The following is a 23,861-nucleotide window of genomic DNA, read 5'->3' on the forward strand; positions in this document are numbered from 1 at the left end:
ATTAGGAGTTACTTTCTTCTCTCAGGAGCTCAGCCCTGCAAGGTACTGTGCGAGCTGAGACTATTCGGCACCTCACAGGATCAAGCATCCTGAGCTGCCATCTGGGTCCACCACCACAGTGCTGTTAGTGCTTTAGCTGTGCTCAAGCTAGCACATAGCTGTCAACCTGCTCCCGGAAGCACCCTCCCAGACACTGTGTAGACATAGTCCCACTGCAAGACATTTGAGGTAAGATTAAATGACCTTGCATTGTGGTGTATTGAACAGAGTGAATTATGCTGCTTCAATTTACTTTTGATTGAATTTTTTTTTTAAACGGTTTGATGCTGCAGACTGAGCCGCATATTAAAGGACATTTAAAAAGCCTTGAAGGAACCATTCCTCCTCCTTGTAGTTTAAAGGACCGTACCATAAGTGTCTGATCCCTGTTCCCATTGAAATTGTGGCAAAATTCCAATTCACTAACGCCCCAGTTCAGGCATGTGCTTACATACCTGGCTAACAGTCAGCATATGAGTAATCCCCCTCTCTTTAATGAGGATACTCTTGTGCCTAAATTTAAGCCAGATTTTAGGCTTGGTCATGAATAGAGATGCTTTAATGATACGAGGCTTAATTCAAAACCCATTGAAGTTAATGGGAGTCTTTCTGGATTTTGGATCAGCTTCTAAAAAGGAAGCCAGGCAGGGACCTAGATAGAATATGAAGAGGGTGATTATAGAAAGACAAAACTGGATTAACTATATTTTTAAAAGACAAAGAACATAGCAAATAACTGGAGGCACGTTTTTACCTAGAAGAAGGGGCAAAGGTATGTATATTTTTCATGTAATTTATCAACCTACAACCCCTTGGATAATGGAACTTATAAGGCTGTTATTCCAAAATACTTCCTTGGGGAAGTTTCACTAATGTACTTAGGAGAATGAGGTCAAATCAGGGGAGATTGGCAGATCTGTGCAGGGTGAAAAGACAAGTTTAATTAAAGTTAAATATGTGAACTCTATGAGACCTTCCTCAGTGCTGAAATATTTGCAGAGTGAAGGCACAATATTGCTTATTGACTGAAAATTCATTTTCCAAGGTGAAAAACAAAAAGCGGGAGCAGAACAGGGAACCTTGTGCCAGATTTTAGGCTAATCCTCTCCTGGGGACCAGTTAGATTTCCATCACCAATGCAGGCCTCAGAATATTGATTGCTTCCTTCACATACAGGTATGTACATACACATTGTATTCCCCGCTGCCTCAGTCCAGTTCACAGACTTGGTTCCTGGAAGACAGGGAAAAGCAACATCAGCCTCTGTCTCCACCTACTGACAATGTCATCCTTTGCCAAATGGTCATTGTCAATGGAGACTCAACCTCTGCTCCACAGGGCACTTGGTTCACTTGGCTTCCCTCACGATTCTTGGCAACTGTTTTTTGACAATGGTAGGAAACTGACTGCCCAATAAAGGTGAGGCCTAGCTCCTTACTGCAAACTTCTTGGTCTACTCCCTCCTGCCAGGGAAAACTGTCTGGTTCAATACACAAGTATCCAGTCCCAGAGCTACATCAATGTTAATCTACATACAAGCGGTTAGGCATGGATAGAAAGGATGTTTTTGTGGTTACAGCATAGAATTTGGAGCCAGGAGAATTGGATTCTATTCCCAGCTCTGCTGAAGGCTGGTTGTGTGACCTTGCACAAGTCATTTCACCTCTCCGTGCCTCAGTTTCCTCAGGTGTACAATGTATTTCTATTTATGAAATGCACTTAGCAGTAAGCTCTTGGCATATGCACCAACATTTAAAAAACAAATAGAAATTGACAATGTCAAGGAAAGATGCTTCGTCACTATTCCTCTTCACTAACCCACAGTGATTCCCCACACCCCATCCCCCACAAAACCTTTATATATACAGGCTGTGACCATTTCACATGTGCACACATTGGCTGAACCCGCAAATGAGCTGCTTTTGTGTACACAAGTCAAGTAATTGGGCAAACACTTTAGGATGCCCTTTGACAATCTGACCCACAGATATAATGCAGGATGCTCTACAATAATTCTGTACATTGTCTTCCTTCAAATATACCATTACCTATTTATGCACAGTTAAGTAAAAAAGGAAGATGACTGATGCCAAGGATGCCTATATGTCATTCAAATTTTTCCAAAGGTACCTTCCAAAACAATGTCTATTAAGGATAGGACCCAGGGTTTCCAGTATTAAATAGTGGAAATCAATAGGTTTATTTTATTTGAATTTTTACTTTTGGCCATCATCTTAGCTAGGTACTTATTTATCAATGTATTTATTATCATCAAATTATTAATTATTTATTACATCTAATTTTTAAGGCTAATTAGATCGTCTTTAAATGCGACGGCTGGTAAACTTATCTCCTTCCTAAAAGTTGCACTTGTCAGTCTGTATTAATTACTCCTTCTTTTTCTTGATGCACATATCAGTTTTAGTCCCTTTCATCAGATAAAGTAATAAACACTATTAATTATCATCATTCAAATTTATTAGCTTTCAGTTATTTTGTAGCAAGCATGTGTATTGTCAGGAAATGCAATTTTTATTACAAACAGGTTGATGTGTTTGTCTCAAAATTCAGCCAACACGATTTATATTGGGACACTGGATGCTGGTTGAGAGAAACAAAATCTGGTCAAACCAATGCATGTTCTTTTGCTACTTGATTGTCCAGCAAATCCATAGTGTTCTATTTTATAGGGCTGGCTAGAAAACAAGAATTTTGTTTCAGATTAAAAAAAAAAAATGAGGTTTTGAAATATGCTTTCATTATCTTCATTGGAACACAAATGAGATCTTGCAAAATTTCTCCTATAAGAAACCATGAGAGAGAGCCCACCCCCAAATAATCAAAGGCATAGTGGGGTTAGGACCCTCACCAGGTATCTTGGATCCCCAGGTCCAAGTCCCTGCTCTATCTGATTCAGACCAGAGAGTCTCTCTTTCTCTCTCCCTGTACTTCAGTAATTTGTTCATCAGAGAGACTGCAGAGGACCATCAACATTAGGGAACTGAGCCCAACCATGAGCCCCATCATTATAATCTGAATAAGGAAGACAATACTCGGCAAACTTCAGCTCACTGAGTTTTTTCCATAGGGTATGAGGTGCGGCAATGGTGTCAAATCCTCACATTAGCACCCCCTGACTGACAGCTCTGAGGAGGATCTGTCAGATCATGGTGGAGAGGAATCTCTTCCAAATCCACGTCTCTGAACCTCCATCAAGCTTTAGCAGCTCCTGGACAGCAAGTTCCCGTAGGAGCTGTGCTGCTGGAGGCTCCATTAACTCTCTCCTGCCCCTTCCACGACCGACAGACCAACACACGAGCTCCTGAGGCTGGCAAGGTGCAGAACAGGAAGGATGCTGCATCCTCTCTATCGTATGCAGAGGTACTATTCCAGCATGGCCGTCCTAGGAGTCCCAAAGTATTCTGGCAGATCCAAACTGAATTCCTACAGCCACAGTGCATCCCCTGTACATTCCTTCCAGTGTGCTTCCCAGGTGAAGTTCTCCGGCACAAGACCCATACACTTTTAAGATACACTTAAGCCTGATTTTGAGGGCCAAAGTGAGATCTGAGGCTCTGCATGTGCTCTTTACAGAGGGACGAATTTCACTTTCAGTACACAGGGGCAGATCTTACCCCTGAATCATAAGAGGGCCTGAACCAGAGCCCAATCTGATTGCCTCCTAAATTTCGGAAAATTTGGATCTAAATCCAAAATCCGATGTCCTTCTCTAATTTGAATGTGAGTCACTAAGTTGTTGACTAATTTTCTAAAAGAATGCATTAAAAAAAACAAAAACACTACATGAACAGTGAATCAGCAAGTTAAATCCCCTATCCCCTTTCTCCATTTGTTTCTCTCTTGCACAATTTATGGGGTTTAAATTATCTGCTTAGACAGCTATTTTCTGACATTTCATATGACTTTCTAAATTCCTTAGTCATTTCAGATCTAGAAGCTATATTTGCCTCATGTCTAAATGCCTTCCTTGTTGATGACTGCAACCTTGAACCAAAAATCATGAAGACTTCTACCTAAATAACAGAGAACTTTTCTTGTAAATCTTTCAAACAAGCTTGGGGCAGAAGGTGCCATAAAGTCTTGGTTCACATATATTTCAGTTGGCATGCAATGCATTTTTTAAAAGAAGAACAAGGGGTACTTGTGTAATTCTTAATGACTGATGAACCTACTATTACATGGAGAAAACAGTGTCACTTTGGAAAACAACTGAGCACTTCTGCAACAGTATCTATTCATTCTTTGAATTGTCTTCTTGATTTATTAGGTTATTTTCCTCTCGTTTGTTTTTGTTTGGTGAAAAACATTTTGCTGATCCAAATATATTTTGTTTGTACTTTGTATCTGAGATAAAAATCAAGCAAATTGAGGCCATGGAGAACTCTGCCATTTTCTCTTATGTAAGCAACATAAATGATTTAATCCCTAACAACATTATGATTTCATGATGCTTGTATAAGATGAAAAAACAGAAGACTTTTAGCTACTTAATGCTTTATTACAATGTGTAATCTTATAAGGGGACTAATTTATTTAATGTGCAAATCTGAAGTATATGAACGTATAAAGTAATGTATTCAGGGCTTGATCCTGGAAGAATCTGAACACTAGATCCAATCTTGCACACCTTTTAAGCATGTGTTTTACTGTAAGTCCATGAGTCGTGCCACTGACTTCACGATGGGACTGTTCACATGCTTAAATGCTATGCAAGATTGGGACAAGAATGCTCAGCACTTTTTGAGATCAAGCCTTTACAGAACAAGCTTATTAATACTTAGTATCATTGATAGCCACAGCAGCAAGATGCGCAGATCACAGAGGTGCTGCTAAGGAACCGATAGTTATTTTCTGGCCTCTGTCATGAGGTTTAGGGCAGGGTTACAAAGTACTATAGCCCCTCCCCCCCACCAGTTACATGGTATGTCACATGACTGCAGACAGAGGATGCTTCCCTATTACTGTTAACATCCACTCATCTGTTGTTCTAACAGTCTGGAATACAGCACAAGTCCCATGTGCCCTTGAAGAAAAAGCATTTATGTGGCGTATGCAAAGAAAAGCATTACTAGCAGCAATAATGAAGTGCTTTGTCTAGCATGCAAATCCATTTACCTTTGGGTAATGTAACTATGTCTGGAAGGTAACTAATCGGATACATGTTGAGACTTCATGGATAGTCACAATTTATTTGCAAATCTCAGGAAAGGGAAAATACACATCACATTTACCTATCATGGAGGGGGAAAAAAGTTTAAAAATTCTGCTCAAGGGAGAGCTGGGCAAAACCAGTTTTTCCATCCCATGAGAATTTGAAATGATTATTTTTCCCCATCCCAAATTGGGACAAAGTTGCAAGCTCAACAATTTTTGCAAACCAAAAATTCAAATAAAAATCTCAGATAACTTCTTGAGGTCACTTCCAGACCTAAGAGCCTATCTAGTCCATCTCCCTGCACCGAGACACAATTAAGTACATTTAGACCGTTCCTGGCAGATGTCTAATCTATTCTTTAAAATCCTCCAGTGATGTGGATTCCACAGCCTCCCTAGTTAACCTGTTCCAGTGCTTAACTATCCTTATAGTGAGAGTTTTTCTGATGCGTCTCTTAAATCTCCCTTGTTGCAGGTTAAGCCAATTACATCTTGTCCTACCCTTGGTGGATATGGGAAATGACTGATCACAATCCCCTTTTACATATTACATCTATTTTAAAAAAATATAGTGAGAAAGATCTTCAGCTGGTATGAACTGTTGATTTGCAGCTGAGGATTTGATCCCGCGAGTGTAATTTTTGTGTCTTGAAATAGGTAGCTAAAATGACAAGTCCCCCGGGGAAACAAAGATCATTAGGAATGAAGATGCTGGGAAAATACTAACAGGCCTCGCTCTAAAAGGAGTATTTGTGCCTACCTTGATAGACTTAATATCTTTGGATAACACTCCAAAATCCCATGCTGGGCGGAACAATCACTTAGTTATGAACAATAGGTTTGTGTGTTCAATTTAAGAGGCTAAACTCCTTCAGAGGCTCACAATATTCCTCTGAAATGGGTATTGTTTCATTTTCTCCAAATGCAAACCAGGAGAAAGTTAGGAAGCCACATTAGCTGGCTGAATTTTGTTTGTTTTTGTTCTTGGGGTGGAGGTTGTTTGGTTTTTTTATGTTTTTTTAAAGGACAATTGCAAACTGTACTTTTTATTTTAAACTCGAGAGTGAGAAGTAATAAACTTGACTCTCATTGGCACTTGCAGTAAATATACTTTTTTTCCTCCTACTTCAAATACAACTCTCATTTTGAAGCCTTTAAAGCATGGCTTTTTTAAAACCATCCAGTATAGAAACAGCACTCCTGGGACTAGAAATTAAAGCAAATTTTACCCAATAATCACACAGAGAAAAAAGGTGATGCCAGTTGTTCACAGTATTGCTAACATTTTTTGTCAGTTTTACCTAGCAAAAACACTGAAAGTAATAAATATACACACAGATCCTGACTAAAGTTCTATTAACTTTAAGAACAGAGGGTAAAATATTGTTTTACTGAAGTCAATGACAAAACTCCCATTGACTTCAATGGGGGCAGGATTTCATCCAATATGGCAACTGGATAAGGCATATAAGATTGCATGAGGCTATTGAAGGCTAAACTGTGGCTTTGTCATGGGTCATAGGTAAGAGGCACTGAACCGCTGTGCTGCTCCAGGAGCCACCTGGGAACCAGCTTGTCTGAGGGTAACCATCAGCCTCAAGGTTCCCATCTATGCTGGGAGACAACGTACCTGGCACCAGCCTTTTGCCAGGTGTAGTGTACGTCCCAGGGCACTCCAGCACACCTGCATTTTCAGGCAGATTGCGGTGGGGGGTGGGAAGCCAAGGTTCTGCCTCCTCCCTGCCCCCGGGCCCTCACTTGTGCAGGAAAAGGGGTAGCTGCTTTGCAGAGACTGCTTCCTCTCTCTCTGTTCACAGCAGAGTGGGTATCCAGGTCAGGGCACTCTGTCATGCAGGAACATTAGATGGGTCATGTTCTGTCCTTTCATTAGAAAACCAAAAAATGCACAGTAACAATGTGGTGGGTTTTATGGCACTGCCTAAGTAACTTTTCCCCAATGTTACACAAACTGACGACAAGGTGGTGATCCTTCAAAGGTTGACAATTTCACCTTAAAGGTTCCTCTGTACTTCCTGTTCCTCAAGAGTAAAACTTAGCCCCGTGCAGAGAGTTTGCACAAGGGTTATTCCTTAAGCTCTCATAACAGGGTCTAAATGGGATTTCAGGGATATATAAACCTTGGGTGCAGGGTCGTGCATAAGGGGAGGGGGGCAAAGCAGGGCCCCCCCCAATCAGCAGGGGCACAGAATTCCTCTGGGACCAGGAAAATACCAGTTCCTCCATGCCCGGAGCCACAGGGGTGTGTGGTAGGGTGACCACATGTCCCAATTTTATAGGGACCGTCCCGATATTCAGGGCTTTGACTTATATAGGTGCCTATTACCTCTCACCCCCATCCCAATTTTTCAAACTTGCTCTCTGGTCGCCCTATGGGTGGGGTGGGGTCAGCTCCTCCTGCCATGGGGGGACATAGACAGTGGCCCTCCAAAAGCAGCCAAATTTTCATTCCTGTGCACGCCCCTGCTTGGAGTGGGCCCTCAGCACAGTACTGGGAGTAGTGCAATACTGAAGTGTCCTTGTCTATTTATCAAAGGCATACTTGGCCAGTTTTTATTGTGTCGTTTCTGGGGATCAGTCACCTGGAATTTTGTCTCACAACTCCCCCCTTCCCACCTCACCTCTCCAAAATGATGAAAAATCAAAAGTGCTCATACAAAGCCTTGAGATGGTTACAATGTCTATTTAAATCATGACAATGTATTTGATCTTTCATTACCTATTTTAGATTGTATGCTCTCCAGCGCAGAGACTGTCTGCTGTTCTGTGTTTGTGCAGGGCCTAGCACAATTGGGCCTCAATCTTTGCTGGTTCTTAGGTGCTACCTTCATAGGACAATCAATAATGATAGCATAATGAAATGTGGAGAAGTTTTCAAATCTTGGCTCTATTAGTTCCATTGATTTTGGGGGCCATATGTTTCCAAGGAGAAATTGTAGGAGGAAAAGGAAAGATTTACTCTTTTAGTCCCAAGCCTACAGGAAAAACTCCTTTCAGGATCAGTACCTCAGTGAATCAAGACACATTTAGAAGTACTAGCATAACAACTGTCAAGGTAATACTGTACAACTGTAAACACTGTATGTAATGATCACCAGGAAGTCTGTGGCTGGGTTTGGAACTGAAGCTGGGACTCCTGCATCCTATTCCAGTGCTCTACTTACTAGACCATGCTTCCTATTCCTTTTATAGGGTATAAAGAATAAACACGTAGCGCTTCTGAAGCCTCTTCCATTGGAGGCCCAAGGCCACACACTGAAATGCAAACATAACTCTACTGCTGCATTCCCTAGGTTCTTCTACTTAGAACGTGCAATCCACAAACTGCAATAATATGCTGCACATACCATAGTAACTGACAAGTTTCCAAGGGAGACTACTGTAGAACTAAAAAATGATTGTTGTATGTAGAAGACAGCAGTCAAAACATTAACCTTCTGTGTACTAATAGTTCTTATAGAACAGCCAAAACATAATGCAATTCTTGTCAAGAACTGTGACAGAAACTATTGCTAACATGAGATATTTTTGGAACATCGGCTTTAACAATGGTAACATTCCTGTCTACGAGACAGGACATAAGTGTTATAAAAACCAGCAGTGCAAACGGGAGGATGACGTGTAATAACCGATTAGAATAACTTATGGACTGATTTTGCTCCTCTTTGACAGTTTTTTTTTTAAAACTGCAATCAACCCGCTTTCTACAAATGGTATATCAAATTTAGAATATTCTTTATCTTCATCATTTGACTTTCTTTTCCTTTTAGAAACAAACCCATCTGTAATATAACTTTAGAAACATAGCAAACTGTTATATTGCGGACAAGACAAGACCAAGCATCCCTCATTGCTTCCTCCATAAATGTTTCTCATAGAAAGGGGCCTGCACCGAGTAGTCTACCTTTGGAACCAGACCTCAGTTTTTAATGAGGTTCAGATCTGGTTTTAACCGGGAAAGCATCTACAGCACTGCAGCCTTAAAAAAAAAAAAAAAAAAAAAAAAAAAATCTCACTTGTCCTGGAAGGGATTACTGATTTGCAGAATAAATTCCATAAAAAACAATTGAATTCTGTGGGGGGGAAATATGCATTACTTCACTTTAGAACAAGGTGGAATGTTAATGATCCAAAACTCTGAAGTTCTGTGTGATCCTAATGATATATTAGTATGTACCCTGGACTAAATTCTGTGAGAGTCTAGCAGAAAAAAATCATTGGGATTTTCTTTCAGTTCAAGACCGCAGAATTTGGCTCCACAGGATTCATATCTAATGTACTCTTTATCTTAACTAGAAACCAAGGACAGAAGTTGCCATGCAGGGACCAAAACGAGACCAGACAGGTATCCTTTCTCTGACAGCAGTCAGTTCCAGGTGCTTCAGAGGAAGCTGTAGAACACAGCTTTAATACAGGACTCATGTATGGAGCAGCAGATTGTTGTAAACTGGGAAGCAGATCATGACTCATCAAGTCACAAACTGCCTCCGAGTTCCTATTGTACTCATGGGTCAGGGAGACACACTCTGCACCAGCTGCACCCAATGCAGCATAGATCTCCCAGCATGTTGGCACAATTGTTCTGATAGATGCAATGGAGCCATATCTCTGCACATTCCCCTCATCTTCCTGCCCACGGACCTCCCAAGTAGCTATCCACATTACATACAGCCACTTTACCCCTCTTTGCTTCTCTGCATGGACACGTAAGAGGGGGGTCAATAACAGGCCAGCGGTGAAACAAACTAGGATGTATCAATGTTGTCCAGACCTATATAGTCATTTCACTCCTTTTCACTGGTGTGCCACATGCAACAAACCGTATCATAACCAACAGGGAAAGAATCAATATTTTCTTTGTTTTACATAGGCTCATTCCCCAGCACAATGAAGATTCTAAGGCCAGAAGGGGCCATTGATCAAATGAATGAATTTTAAGCTTAAATTAGCAAAGGAGCCTGACAGGCAAACTTTGGGAAGCTGGTTTGGATACATTCATTTGCGCACAAAATAATCCAAAATGCCAGAGTAGAAGTCCAGAAAGGGAAGAACACAAAATAATGCATTTTAAGAGTGACTTTTCAACTATTAAATAGCAGCAGTAAAAGTCATGCATATTAATGGGAAATGTGCCACTATTCCAATCTATTATGTTTTATTCCTAGTTGCACTGCTGGTTTTATAACTCCAATTTAATGAGCTTTCTGAGAACTCCTTAAAAAAACCCTTTACTCCTTCATTCAAATATAATTCCCCAATTATTGGCCAATTTTGAACTGCAAAATGAAATTCTCATTTCAAGTAGATAATACGATGGGACCAGCATGCTTTGGGCTATTTGAACTGATAAATTACTATGATTTTATAAGAAACAGCAAATTTTCTTGTTAGTATGTACAAATACAAAAATATTTGCTTACTAAATAAAGTAGGGTTTGAAGGTTTTTGGTGGTTCTATCTACATACTTATGTGGCCCTCATCGTCCTCATGACCTAATCATCATTTCTGTCTTCCCAACACACGGTGAGGTAAGGAGGAATGACCCACATTTTAAGGAATCAAGGCAAAAGGTAGGTAAGATTTGCCCAAGGTCAGACAAAGTGTGAATGAACTGGGAACAGAAGCCTGATCTCCTGAATTCCATTTCAGTGCTCTGCTCACTACACCAACCTTCCTATTCCTGTTCTAGCGTATTATGAATAAACACTTTGCACTTCTGTAGATTTTTCCATTAGAGGCCCAAGGCCACACAATGAAACAGTGGCAGCAACCAAAACTCCTAATTCCTGCTGCCTGTAATACTGTAACCATTATATATATTGCTTTAGTATAATGGTTATAGAGAGAAGAATTAAAGCTGGAGAGATTGTTATAAGGTTTGCATTTTGATTGATGGTTCAGAAGACAAGACACAAAGGATCTGTTTTCTTTAGACAGAGGAGAGTATGGTTTTCATAAGGATTGCGGGAGAAGAGGGGGACTTCTGATCATTACTAAAATGAACAAGAGAAAATAGTCAGCTAATATTTTCCCTGAGATTTATAGGGTAAGAAGAATGTCTATTTCATGAAGGGATGCAAATGTTCTCATGTTTATACAGCATCTGTAACCCAAATTAATTCCAGGATGCCTTACAAATATGAAACACTTCACCTACTGCTGAAATGCAGCCAACTCTGGGGTGAAAATTGTCAATTGTTTAATAGGTCCCAGCAACACTACATAACAGGAAGTGAAAGATACCATATACAACTGACACTACAGGGGGAATTAGGTAGTAAGAATAAAATTTTCCATGCTGGAATTTAGCCAGGGCTAAAAGCAATTGAGTCAGTAAAAGAACAGAACAAGTTGATCTCCTTACTCTTGCAGTACTCTGATCTACTTCCAAAATGGAGAGACTTCTCTCCAAAATCCTGGACTCAGCACTGTCCATAATATGCACAATACATAAATGCTCATTCAAACATACTACAATGCCAGATAACAAAAAGCAGCTGATGTGGTGGAATTCCCTCGCACAAACCTCCAAGCAGAGGGCCAGCACTTGATCTACATGCAATTTAAATCCCACTCAAATCCCATAGGTTTAACACTAGCCCCACTGAAGTCTAGGAGAGTTTGGCCGATGGTTTCACTGGGCCCAGGATTTCACTCCCTAGGACTAGTGCTGGTCTTCACTATGGGTCTCCCCTCTGCAGAAGATGCACTGAACAGTGCAGCTATTAAATAACATTAGCAAACTTTTATATAGCAACATAACTTGGCCTGGCATTCAACAAAGATGAAAAAGCCAGTCACGTGGCTCCCAAAGATCATCTCAGACAAATGTAAAACATGAAGATACAGAGCAAAGTAAGAAGATGGTGGGTAGGGATAACAAGGTATCAAACAGATTGATCTAATGCGACTCCAAGTCTAGTGAATGAGTTTTATCAGGTCTAATGTTTTATACAGAGGCAGAGGTAGGGCAAGACAAGAGACGGAAATGGTTCAGAAAGGCTGCAGTGGAAAGCAAGATGAAAGAAGTGGGTTTCAAGAATGATTATATGCTTGGTGCATAGGAGAGGGATGTGGAAAAAACTATGACAGATGAGTGGGGGGAAGTAAACAAGGAAGCAACGAAGCAAGAAGTGTGGGCAGAGCACAGAGGGCAAAGTAGGGGGTGATGGGAGATGAGAAGAATGGGCAGAGGCAAAGCAGTGCAGCCTCTTAACAGTGAGGACAAGGATTTTCAGCATGGAGTAGCTGAGAGCATATGAATATTGGTGTCAGTGTCACTCCAGAGAGCCATGTCTTCAAAAGCATGAATATGCAAGCATTGAAGGGTTTTTTTAAAATATATACACGATTTCTTTCCTCTTTCAAGTAATCAGAGCCATATTATGTAACTTAATTAAAAGTGTTTGTTAAGAAGATCACAGCTCCTCAAGGTCAAAATTACTTTCATACAGGACTGACCTCTTGTCCATTACAAGCCTGCTGATAACAAATAGAATATTATTTCAGCAGTAAAGCCCCATATCTGAAAAACAGCCAATACTGTATTCTGAGGTGAGAAAATGAAGTGGATATGCAGGTAGGTTTCAGTAACAAAAGGTGAAAACATGAATTGTGGTTTATTTCTTAAGCACTTTTATTAACGTGCTAGCTGTAAAGTAGTGTTTAGGGGGAGAAGGAGAGGGAAAGTTTTCCATGAATGGGATTTTGTTTCCATGTTAACTCTTTCATTCAGTTCCAACCTGCTTCACTAAAAACAAGATAGGGAAGTAGTACACACACTCTTCCTGTCATAATGAGAAGCTAACATTAACGTTAAGTGTATTTGAAAGTTCTTCAGAAAAGCTTGAGTTTCCCTGAAGAATGGAAATTAAGTGAGATTTGCTAACCCATCTGTCTGGATAGTGCCTGACCTTTTTTTTTTTTTTTCTTTAAAAGAATGCCTAACAACCGGTGAGGAAGTGAAGGTTTAGCAGTTTGTTTTAAGTCTATTATCTGGTCCACGCTGTGAGTAATACATCACATTTTATGCATTCATAGATTTTGAAGGCACGAGCCATGGAAGTTTACTCAGTAACTACTGCATACAGCCCAACAACTTGTGGCTAAACTACAATCTGTGGCATAAATAGGAATAGCTCCATTGAGTTCAATGATGATTAACACCCACGGTCTGTCCCCACATGTTTTAGAAACATCTCTAATCTTGATTTAATGACTCCAAGCAGAGAAGAATTTGTCACTTGGATAAGCATTTCCAGTGTTTAATTACCCCCACAGTTAAAAAATGGCTTTTAATTTCCATTTTGAATTATTCTAACTTCAATTTCTAGACACTGGAATGTGTTAGGTCTTTGCCTGCTAGAGTAAAGAGACTCCCAATAATAAAACCTAGCTCTTATATTGTGCTTTTCATCAGATGATCTCAAAAGTGCTTTACAAAGGAGGTCAGTATCATTAACTCCATTTTACAGATGGGAATACCAAGGCAGAGGTGAAATGACTTGCCCAAGGTCACCCAGCAGGCCAGTGGCTGAGAACAGACAGCTCTCATGAGTCCTAGTCCAGTACTCCACCCACTAGGCCACACTGCCTCAACTGTAGTAAACATTATAAGCTACACATTTCATAGGAGTGTCAGAGAGTTAAGTACCCAAATCCTGTCAAATTCTCAATTCAAACAATACAGATAAACAATCTCTAGCCGCTGATTAATAGCTTACAAAGCACAAGTGCTTATCATGATAATGTGATAGGACAGAAGCCCATACAGTAATATGACTTTCTGGAGAGTTAAGACACTTGTCAGCTGCCAGCCCTGGAGGGACAAAACACAAATATAGGAACAGGGGCTTCAAAGAGGTACTTGTTTATTTGGCTGCTTGTCTGTGGACCAAGTTCTTGTTTCATAATGAAAGCCTGAGAAAAAGGTCTTGGTTTGGGGAATGTATCTTTCCCCATTCTAGCAGCATGAAGTATAGCCATTCTGCCGAGCCCTTTTAGGGATTTTGGCCAGTAGACCCATGCAGTAACATACTGATCATTGTCAACAGCCTACCATTCTCCCCAGCCATTCTTCCTACACAGCAGAAAGCACTCCACCATGACTCTACTCCACTGCACGCAGGGTATGACGTGCAATCCCTCACACCCATCCTCCACGGAGCCTTCCTCTCACTGCACAACAGAATCGTCACTGTTCTTTGGGCCTTGTCCAAATTTTTGGGGAAGTACATGTGGAGACAGGTTTTGGTCCTGTGTAAAAGGGAGCTCCACCATATCTACTTCCTGCTTCTTTGAACCATAGCTCTTTACTCCACTGACAACCATAATTTGGCTGACAAACCAGAGTACCTTTTTATAGCTGTCCATAACATCTGTAATATGCAACTTTATAGTCTTTATACACCTCACCAACAATTATTTTCCACAAGAGTTGGCACAATTATACATAAAGGCCATTGCTGACATACAGCAAGCTAAATCATTCCCTTATTTGTATCCCCTTCAATCCCATTGAAGTAAATGGGGTTAGGTGCAGTTTGAGTGCAAAACTGGGCTCAGTAAGTGTTAACAATTGTCTTGTTCAATATAGCTGTTTATCTGTTCCAGATCTGTACAAAGGAAAACCGAAGAGCTCTCTCTGACAGACTAAGAAGAAAGCAAAATGTGAGACAAGAAAAAGGACAAGCACATGAAATTAAACTTAAATTCAATCAGAAAAATGAATCACTCCTCTCTCTTTTTGCCACTTCCTGTATTGATTTCAGTTTCTCTTCTTAGATACCACAGTGATGGGTACTTTAGAAAACAAAATATACATAGGTTAAAGAAGATTGGATTTTAAAAGATTAGATAGAAAAAATAGAGGAGATAAACTAGACAGATAGAATAACTTAAGGGTCATCTAACTGTTGATCTATCCTTTTATGAATAGAATGAGCTTCTCCTATGTGGATCGGAATTCATCTTGTAGCTTCCTCAGATGCTACCACCTCTGCCAAAGCTAAATACTAGTCTTTGATATAGTTAGGCCTGAATCACAGAGTCTGGCCCTCGCTGCCTTGAAGAGCATCCCATAAAAGAAAATACTTAGGGCTCATCAACATAAATAATTAGTTCCCGGCAAGCTAGGGTATCCTGTGCTAGCCTCTGTGAACTACCTGTCTGCGTGGACCCTGCTGCTGTGTATTAACAGTTCTTTATTTCACCCTGATCTAGTCTCATTTTTAAGAGTCCTTTGATCCTTAACAAGCCCTTAGATACCGAAATCAAGAAAACAAACATCATACCTCATTTTAAAAATGTGTGGGTCGGAGTTAAGGTTTTGTGAAACAATTTCTCTCAATACTTAATGAGGAAAATGGGTCAGGTGCTTAGCCTGCTACAGTTCCTTAGCAATGCAAAGGGGCCATAAACCAAGTTGAACTAGCTTCCTGAAGATTCTCTCAGTGTCGGTGGGGAGACATATAATTGCTGTAGTCATCTGTACACCAACTTCTCTCTCAGTCCCGTGACAGGCGATATAGGCTGTTGGACCAGAATAACAAAGTGATGCAGACATCATCAGCTACTGGAATGGCCTTTTGGGACCATGGGCAGCCATGTGTAATTTAGTGTAGATTTGAGGATGCTCTAGGTTGCACTGGGAGCTGCTCAGGTGTTTGCTCAGTTGCAGAATCAAGGGAATGGAAAGCTACCTACATCCTCCCTGCCCAAATCACGTATATAATTAATCTTGGCCAGATGCAAGGACTGGATCTAGGCCAATATGTTTATCATGTGGCCTATAAGATTTATGATACCCTTAACTAATCATTTCCTAGCTGTTAATTTCCTGAGTTTTGTAAATGATGTGAGAGGTAAGTATGCTGTAGTCACCTAGCAACCTTAACCCTTTTTTAAAATGAAGTTTTCTAGGTTTGAAGGAGGGGACATGGTCTGAGGAATTTTTCATTGTACAAATAAAACCACATCATTTAACAGCAATATAAAGAAACATTTTTCAATACAGGAGTATTTTGTGGATCAATTTGTTCTCCAAATTCACGCTATGCACTACTGGTTAAACAACCATATCAATAAAAACACACCTTCAGCTCAGGTGGTTTCCCTTTGTCAGGCAGTAGCTGAGACAGATTATGTGAAATGCTCACACTCAGAGAGACTTTTACAGTGCAATACAAAAGGACTGATGTTTGCTTTCCAATAAAGATGTTTTGCTGTCATTGCGCAGAAATGTACGAGATGCTACACTTTGTACATCATTTCCAAGGCATAACAATCTCCCATTTTGGTGTCCACCTATAGACATTTTGCAGAATATGCAAATAGCTTAAGACCTCTTCTGAAACCTAATTCCTGTTCCACTTTTGACTGTTACAGTCTTCACAAACAAATGATTTACAGCAGCATCAGATTGTCGTTATCTGGATAAAAAACGTACTATGAAAAGACATTAACGCTAATGTAGTGTATTATCCACCTTGTGTCCCTAGTCTATTTTTAAAAATGATTTATGGACATAACTGACACACATAATTAACCTAATTTGAGAAATGTTTGATAAATGTTATTCTAGAACTCTGCTCTAAATTAAACAAAATTAAGTGCTGATAAAAATTTACTATCCTGCAGCCCCTAAATGAGTCTATGGTTTAATGCAAGATATCATGTAAAACCCATTAGTTCAAAACTAACGAATCTCATTCTTGCGCTATTAGTTTTAGTCCTTGAATTTTATACTTCAGATATATATTGCATATTATGCTTAATTAACTTTTTATTATAGCATTTAAATTAGCTGCACTATGTGATAAGAATACCTTGACAGCTGTAAGAATCTAATTTGACCTACAGGACTTCACTTCAGAAGTTGTACTTAGTCCTTCATACACATTACAGCAAAAGAGATGTAAACCAATGTCTCCGTTCTATTTAAAAAATAAACATTAATGGCTTCGTACTTTATACGCACTTTTAGGTCCCTTTATAGTGGCAGAGCAGTAAAAAAAGGGCCTTAGAAATCATGCCCTTAAGAATCCATCTCCCTTTGCTCCACATACAAGCTGCTATCAATCCCAGCCTGTGTTGATTTCTGAGTTGATGGATCTGATTCTCCCTCACAATGCACTGCCGCAAATAAAGAGTAACTTCGCTGAGGCCAATGGAGCTTATGTAAAACTAGTGAGGTAAGAGCAGAGGAATGTGTGTGAAGAAGACCATATGATCAAAGGACTGCATGATTCTCCTGGCACACTGTAAAATAAATGTGGACCCCTTAGAATGACAACTTTCTTCAAATGTCAGACAATGCCACAGTTATCTGTAGGCTTTTCTACTTTGCTCATCACCATGGTATTTAAGGGCCTCCCAAACATCGAGTTCGGCTTCAACACCTATTTGAGGTAGGGAAATATTATCCCTGTATTTCAAATCAATCAGCTGCAGTCCAGAGAGCTTCAGTGACTGGCCTCAGATCACAGTATGCCTGTGGCAGAGCCAGGATTAGAGCCCATGGGATGGATCCTCAGCAGATATAAAACGCAGTAGGCTCCATTGTGGAGCTATGGATATTTACACCCTCTGAGGATCTGGGCCTATGTCTCCCGACTCCCAGTCTTCTGTCTTAACCATAAGGCCATACTTACTTTCTCAGATAAAAGCCAAATAGTTCCCTCAGGCCCTGACAACAGTGCAGATTTGTAGGCATTAATGTAATGGTTGTTAGTGGCAGGGCAGCGTATATATCATAGCGTTACATTTCTAAGGGCCATATTTATTTTGTCCATGCTATAAAACTAATCAATACTTCACAGAATTTTGCATGGACTTAAACTGGATGAAAAGATGTAATTTGTTCAGACAGAAAGTGAGAAGTATCTGTGTACTGTAAATGCACCAAGAGATCAGACGGAATCACAGTCCATTCTGCACTTGGCCTTGAATCCTGCAAAGGTGCGGCGATCACTCAGCTATCGCACCTAAGGTTTGTGACTCTCTTTTGTGTTATGGGAATTACCCTGTGTTCACTGGGGAGAGAACTGACCCCAGCATGTAGATGGCGGAAAGCAATCCTTTTAATACATCTTGTTGTTCAGGCCCACACAGAGGAAAGTCCAGTCAGCTCCTTCCACCTTCTCCTGCCTTCCCAACAATCTGCCATGATTTACTGGAGACAGAGACAGTCACACCTTGTTGACATCTGCTCCCAAAGTACTATATAAGCCTACCAGAAGGCTGGATATGTTGGGTCAGAGACTTACAGGCCATTATTCATGTCCTGCTGATAAGCGAGTGTCAAAAACCAGACACAATAGCACATTTCTGCCTATCTGTAGGGTTGTTAAACTATTCTCATGAACATTTTTCTTCTCCCATATGCAACAGTATTCTCCTGGAGCCTGAAGAAGCTCCAAACACTGTGTTTATGGGGGAAGATGGGCCAGGAAGGAGAGACACCATTCCCCCACACTAACATTGAGTCAGTATTATTTTGTTCATTCTCTTCTGCCTTCCTAAATCCCCACCTCCCTTGCTTCTGTGCGGTTGGAACGCTCATGCAGATTACAATTTGGGTTATAGCTGTGCTGATATGGAGGAATATTTTTTGTTATTTACCTGAATTTAAATGAACAATAAAAAAAAAGACACCTATATCAAAGGCTCCAGACACCCCCACATCATTAATGGTCCACAATAAAATCTCAGTGGCATTAAAGGAACCATTTCAACAGAAACTCTGCCCAACACCTTCAAGGACTCCTGTCTACCCCTTCACCAGGTGAAGCCTTCTCCATAAGACCAATCAAAACAGGTGTCTTTTGCAGTGTCACTACACATAACGGTTGATAATGACAGCGCAGTATATAGGTCATGGAGATTACAGATCCAAGGACCTGGAAAGTCACTAAATTAGAGCTATTTCAGACCAAGGTGGCAGAGCAAATTACAGAGTCCCAGGGCCACAACAAAGAATGCCCTGCCTGGTGTCCCAGTCTTTTATAATGAGGGGAATCCAGCCTTGACATCCCTGCTGATTGCAGTGGCGGAAGTTTGAGAGGCGATTCCTCAGGTAGTCTAAACAGACCATAAAATTTCTCAAAGAAGTGATTAAACATAATAAAACATATCTTCATTCCAGACATACTATCATTAGGCCCAACTGTGAGCCATGTTTTCCATGAGAGTTCAGCTGCCATTTACTTACCCCACAAGTCGAGCTCATTAGGGGGGGAAAAAAAAAAAAAAAAACTGTTCCAGATTGTGGATTCCAAGCCACTGAAAATCTGTCCCTAACATATTCTGTCCCTACCTTGCATATGTACAAAAGGTGTTTGGCAGGGCAGATGATCAAGCTGAAGTCAGACTATTCTGGGGCAGATTTTCAGGACCTGGCCTTGGTTTTGCACACACAGATTTGAGGATGGCAGCCATGTGGGCATAGGGTCCTTTTATCACCTAGGGCAATCAGTTTCTTTACCTGAATTCCCAGTCAAACAAGTTGTGGGAGAATCTTTCCAGTTGGGGTCCAATCATACAGGCACAGATATCACGGAGGTCAGTCATCTTCACGTTGACTTCAGGAGAAGTTTTGTCTGTCAGGATCTTGCCCATAGTTTCCGATTCTATGAGAGAATAGAATAGAGAAGTGGAAGAAAGGACTTTAAAATTGTGATCACAAATTTTACTGAAAACAGATTTTCTAATTATTTAATGAAACAAAACAGGTAAGGCCAGAAAGCTTATTTTTTATTTTTATTAGTGATTACTAAAAAACTTCAGAATTAATTGGATTGAAGATTGCATCCCACCAACAATCTCCCTTATTCTCAATCCATATTCTTTTAATTAACTTTTTAATTATGTTTGCAATATCTTTGTTTGTTCTCAAATACTTCTGTAACAGGATGTCAGAATAATCAGACGAAATGGCATTTATTATAAAGAGGTAAATTACAGAATTATAATAGGACAACCAGAATTGCCAGTTCATCTACCTCCAACTCAAAGTATTATCTGACTTTTGGCATATCTAATTTGATTGTTGATTTTTTTTTTTTTTTTTTTTTTTGCACTTTGCCTTATTACTGATACCCCGAATGGATACTTTATCCAGAGTACCTCTTCAATCTATTTCACCACCACCACCCCATTACTGCTGAGTAGGCAAGTTAGCTTAAGACTTAAAATCATTCTTGTGAAAGGTTTGCTTCTTGACATCTACTGAGTCTTAACCCCAAGATGATTTCCCCTCGATGATTGCGAGATAAATCAGGTAGGCAAGGTGACACTGTTATTGATTCTGCATTCATCATAAAATTCCATGTACATTATGACAGCTATTGAAAAAAATATATGAGGCAAAGCCCTACTGGTATTCCTACAATTATAATTTAGAAAAGTGCAGGTGTTGACTGCCCCTGTTTAATTTCATCTACCTTAAAAATGCTTTTTGTTTTTGCATCTTTGTCCCTGATTCATTTAGGCAAAAGAGTTCAGAGAGAACATTTACACTGTGCAATATAAGTTTATTGGAAAAAAATAACTATCAGCTTCATGAACAGTGACACATCCCCTTATTTTCTTTGAGTAGGATGTGATCTGTAGTCTAATGTGATCTCTCATGAGCATTTTTTTAGGATAATTTGATGATATGACTCAAACAGATAACATTTGAATGAAAAGTTCTTAAATAACTGGATCCCATGCTGTTTCAAGCATAGGAGATTGGAAGAAAGTAGCAATGGGAACTCAACTGACTGCCTTTGAGAGATACCAAGTCAAATTCTTTTCTCAATTATACTGGTATAAATTTACTATAACTCAGTCGATTTTAATTGTGCAGTCACTCTTCCAGCTCTGAGTCTTAGAGCTGGCAGAGTCAATGAAAAGCCAAAGTCATTGGGGTTACTTCAGATTTACAATGGGGGTAGCACAGCTGTAGTTAGCCCATCAATCTTAATTCTTACTAGGATGCAATTGCTGTGGGAGAGAACTTGATGAAACTTTTTTAAAACCTCCAAAGAAGTCCATCAGCTGAACGGACAGTGAATCTACACGGGCTGGAGTGGCCAAAAGGCAGGCAGAGGGGGGAGGAGAGGGGTCACTAATGAAACCAAGGAAGTTGCTAGGTTCTTACTGAAGAGATTTAGGTTGATTGAACTGACTGATTTTTGAGTTATGTTTCTCTTTCAGGCCAGTTAAGTCTCCAGAGTACTGTAGGTTGTATTTGGCATAGAAACCATTGCAATGCTCAGGGAAAGTCAGACGCCTATTGATTACACAAGGAAACCATCTTCTCTGTATGGATTACAGAATCTCAGTGCTCAGAGAAGTAAATTCATCCTTTGACCTGAAAGCTTACAGTATCCAGGGCGGAGCTTGCCAAGCCTGTTGCTGTATCCAGACCTTAGGTTAGCACTGAGCTTAGTCAATGAAGCAGTGATCTTTGTCAGAAGCTGACAGCTTGCTGCAGTCATGCAAGTTTAGATTCTGGCCTGGGTTTAGTCTTGAATTTGAAATGCAATGATTTAAAATAGGATGGTTTCTTTAAAGACCACAACCTATATTTATAGGAAAAAATATTCTCCACATTTCAAAAAGCAATTATTTAGTTAAAAGATGTCCAAAGGCAATACAGGGATAGCTATACATCTGGGAATCTCCCAATTTGTAACAAGCATAAACAAGGAGTGAAACATAAAATTGGACAGCAGTTAAATTCAGATTGCCACACTATGCCCCCAACAATACTACCACACTACTGGGTACAATGCAAAATGCTACCAGTTATCCCTTTTATTTAAAAATTTCTCTTCAGAAAAATGAGGTACTACTCCTTCACCTCTAAGAGTAAGCCCTCTATTATGGGTAACCAGATTTTGGTCCTCCCTAGGGCCCCTTTACGCCACTCTGGATGGAGGGGAGGAACAAATCCCTGAGGAATTTGCCTAGTGTGGAGGCAGCATAGGGATAATGCTGTGTGCTCCAGCTATTTGGGGCTGAAATGCAACCTAATGTCAACTGTGGAGAAGCTGCATTATATCAGAGCAGCCCCAGTGTTGGTCTGATTGAAGAGAGGGACCATCGTGGCCCCTGAAGAGGCCTTGAATCCCAGAGGGAAATCCCTTTCCAGATTGCGTTGCACCTCCCAGGAGGCATAACCGTGGAGTGGAGGGTGCAAAAGCTTTGCATCTTCCTCTTCTGGGCTATGGCTTCTGAGCAGTGCATCCTGGGAGATACGGCCCAGAATCTCTGTTCCAAACTCTTTCCATTTCAGTGAGTTTTAGCGAGAAAAGGGAAGCAACTCTTCTGCACTTGAGGCTGCAAAATCTTAAGCAAAATGTTACACCCATGGGAATGTAATGGATGATGTGAGTGTAATAGTAATGGCTGACCAGCAAAACAGAAAAAAAAAATCCTCCTTTTCCACCTCTCTATCACTGCCCTTTGTCTCAGTTACCACTGCACGGTGAGTTTAGCAGCACTACCTGCTCTATACATTGGCTAACTTCTCTGTATTTCATGTAGGCTCTCTACCAGTTAAATAAATCACAACCCCTCCGCTTGATGACTCCTCTACAGGAACTTTAGACAGAATTTTCAAGGTGTTCTCCTTTCAGGGAACAAATATTCCACCTATAAAACTATCATCATCAGCTAAAGTGATTGCCAAGTGAGTCTATTTCATGTCAAACAATTATCTACACCAAATCCTCAGGATTTCAGATCTCAAAAATATTTATGCAAAAAGTTACCAAAGTTGCTTTATTTTTCTGTTTCTAAGCACACTGTTATTGGAATGAGCATCTTTTGAAGTACTTATTTTTTCTATAAATCCTGAGAGAGAATAGTCTCATACTTTCTCAATCACTCCAGACAAACACCTGAAGCACATTACGTTTATATGTCTACAGCACAGGACGACTGCAGGTCCTGTGGGTAAGGAAGAGATATTTAGACAAATAGAGCTGTCATGTCCAATAAAAAAAAGCTAATCTAGTTAGCCAATAGTTAGACAGGTGTCTCTCTACATATGAAAGAGGCTCTTTGGCTCTCTCCCTTCTTCCAAACTGGGACTATTAGCAATTTGAAAATGTTGTGTATGTGCTTAAAACCACACACACACACACAAACCCTCCCCCCACCCCCAAAAAAACCCCCCAAAACAAAACCTCACGTTTTCAAGTTGCTAATAGTCCCAGTCTGGAAGAAGGGAGAGAGCCAGAGAGTACAATTACTTTGCTTGTATGAAAAGGCAACACAGCAGTGCTGCTACTGGGGGGGAAAGAAGGGTAGAACAGACACATCCATTATTCCTGCGGTTTATGTTTTTAAATAGGAAGCGGAGCACAAAAATGATTGACATTAATGAAAAAAGCAAAGCCTGGTGCCTTTTGTTAATTTTAGAGTAACTTGAACAACTCAAGTGACAGCAAGATGACAAATCTTATTCATTATAATTTATATAGTGCCAAAAGGAGGGTAGGTGCTTAGAAAAACCAGTAAGATTTATAGCTTCGCCTGCCTAATATCGACAAGATCCAACTCTACTCTTTCATGAAGTCACAAAGCTGCAAAGGAGAGAATGGTTATGTTTATCGAATGCTCCAAGAACATCAGAGAC

At 40.2% G+C, this 23,861-nt stretch overlaps 1 long non-coding RNA gene across 1 annotated transcript in view; it reads right to left on the bottom strand.

The window, feature by feature from the left end:
* Positions 1–754: 754 nt before the first annotated feature.
* The window catches only part of LOC137152648 (uncharacterized), a 43,734-nt gene continuing 20,627 nt past the window's right edge, over positions 755–23,861 (bottom strand). The window contains exons 2-3 of the long non-coding RNA XR_010919563.1: positions 19,716–19,860; positions 755–1,272 (exon numbers count right to left, since the gene is read on the bottom strand). This is a non-coding gene — a long non-coding RNA (uncharacterized lncRNA). The remainder of the gene's footprint in view (positions 1,273–19,715; positions 19,861–23,861) is intronic.

The sequence above is a fragment of the Emydura macquarii genome, unplaced genomic scaffold, assembly GCF_026122565.2.
Source record: "Emydura macquarii macquarii isolate MOO-44397 ecotype Brisbane River unplaced genomic scaffold, CSIRO-AGI_Emac_v2 contig_1230, whole genome shotgun sequence".
In the NCBI taxonomy this organism is placed as follows: Eukaryota; Metazoa; Chordata; order Testudines; family Chelidae; genus Emydura; species Emydura macquarii.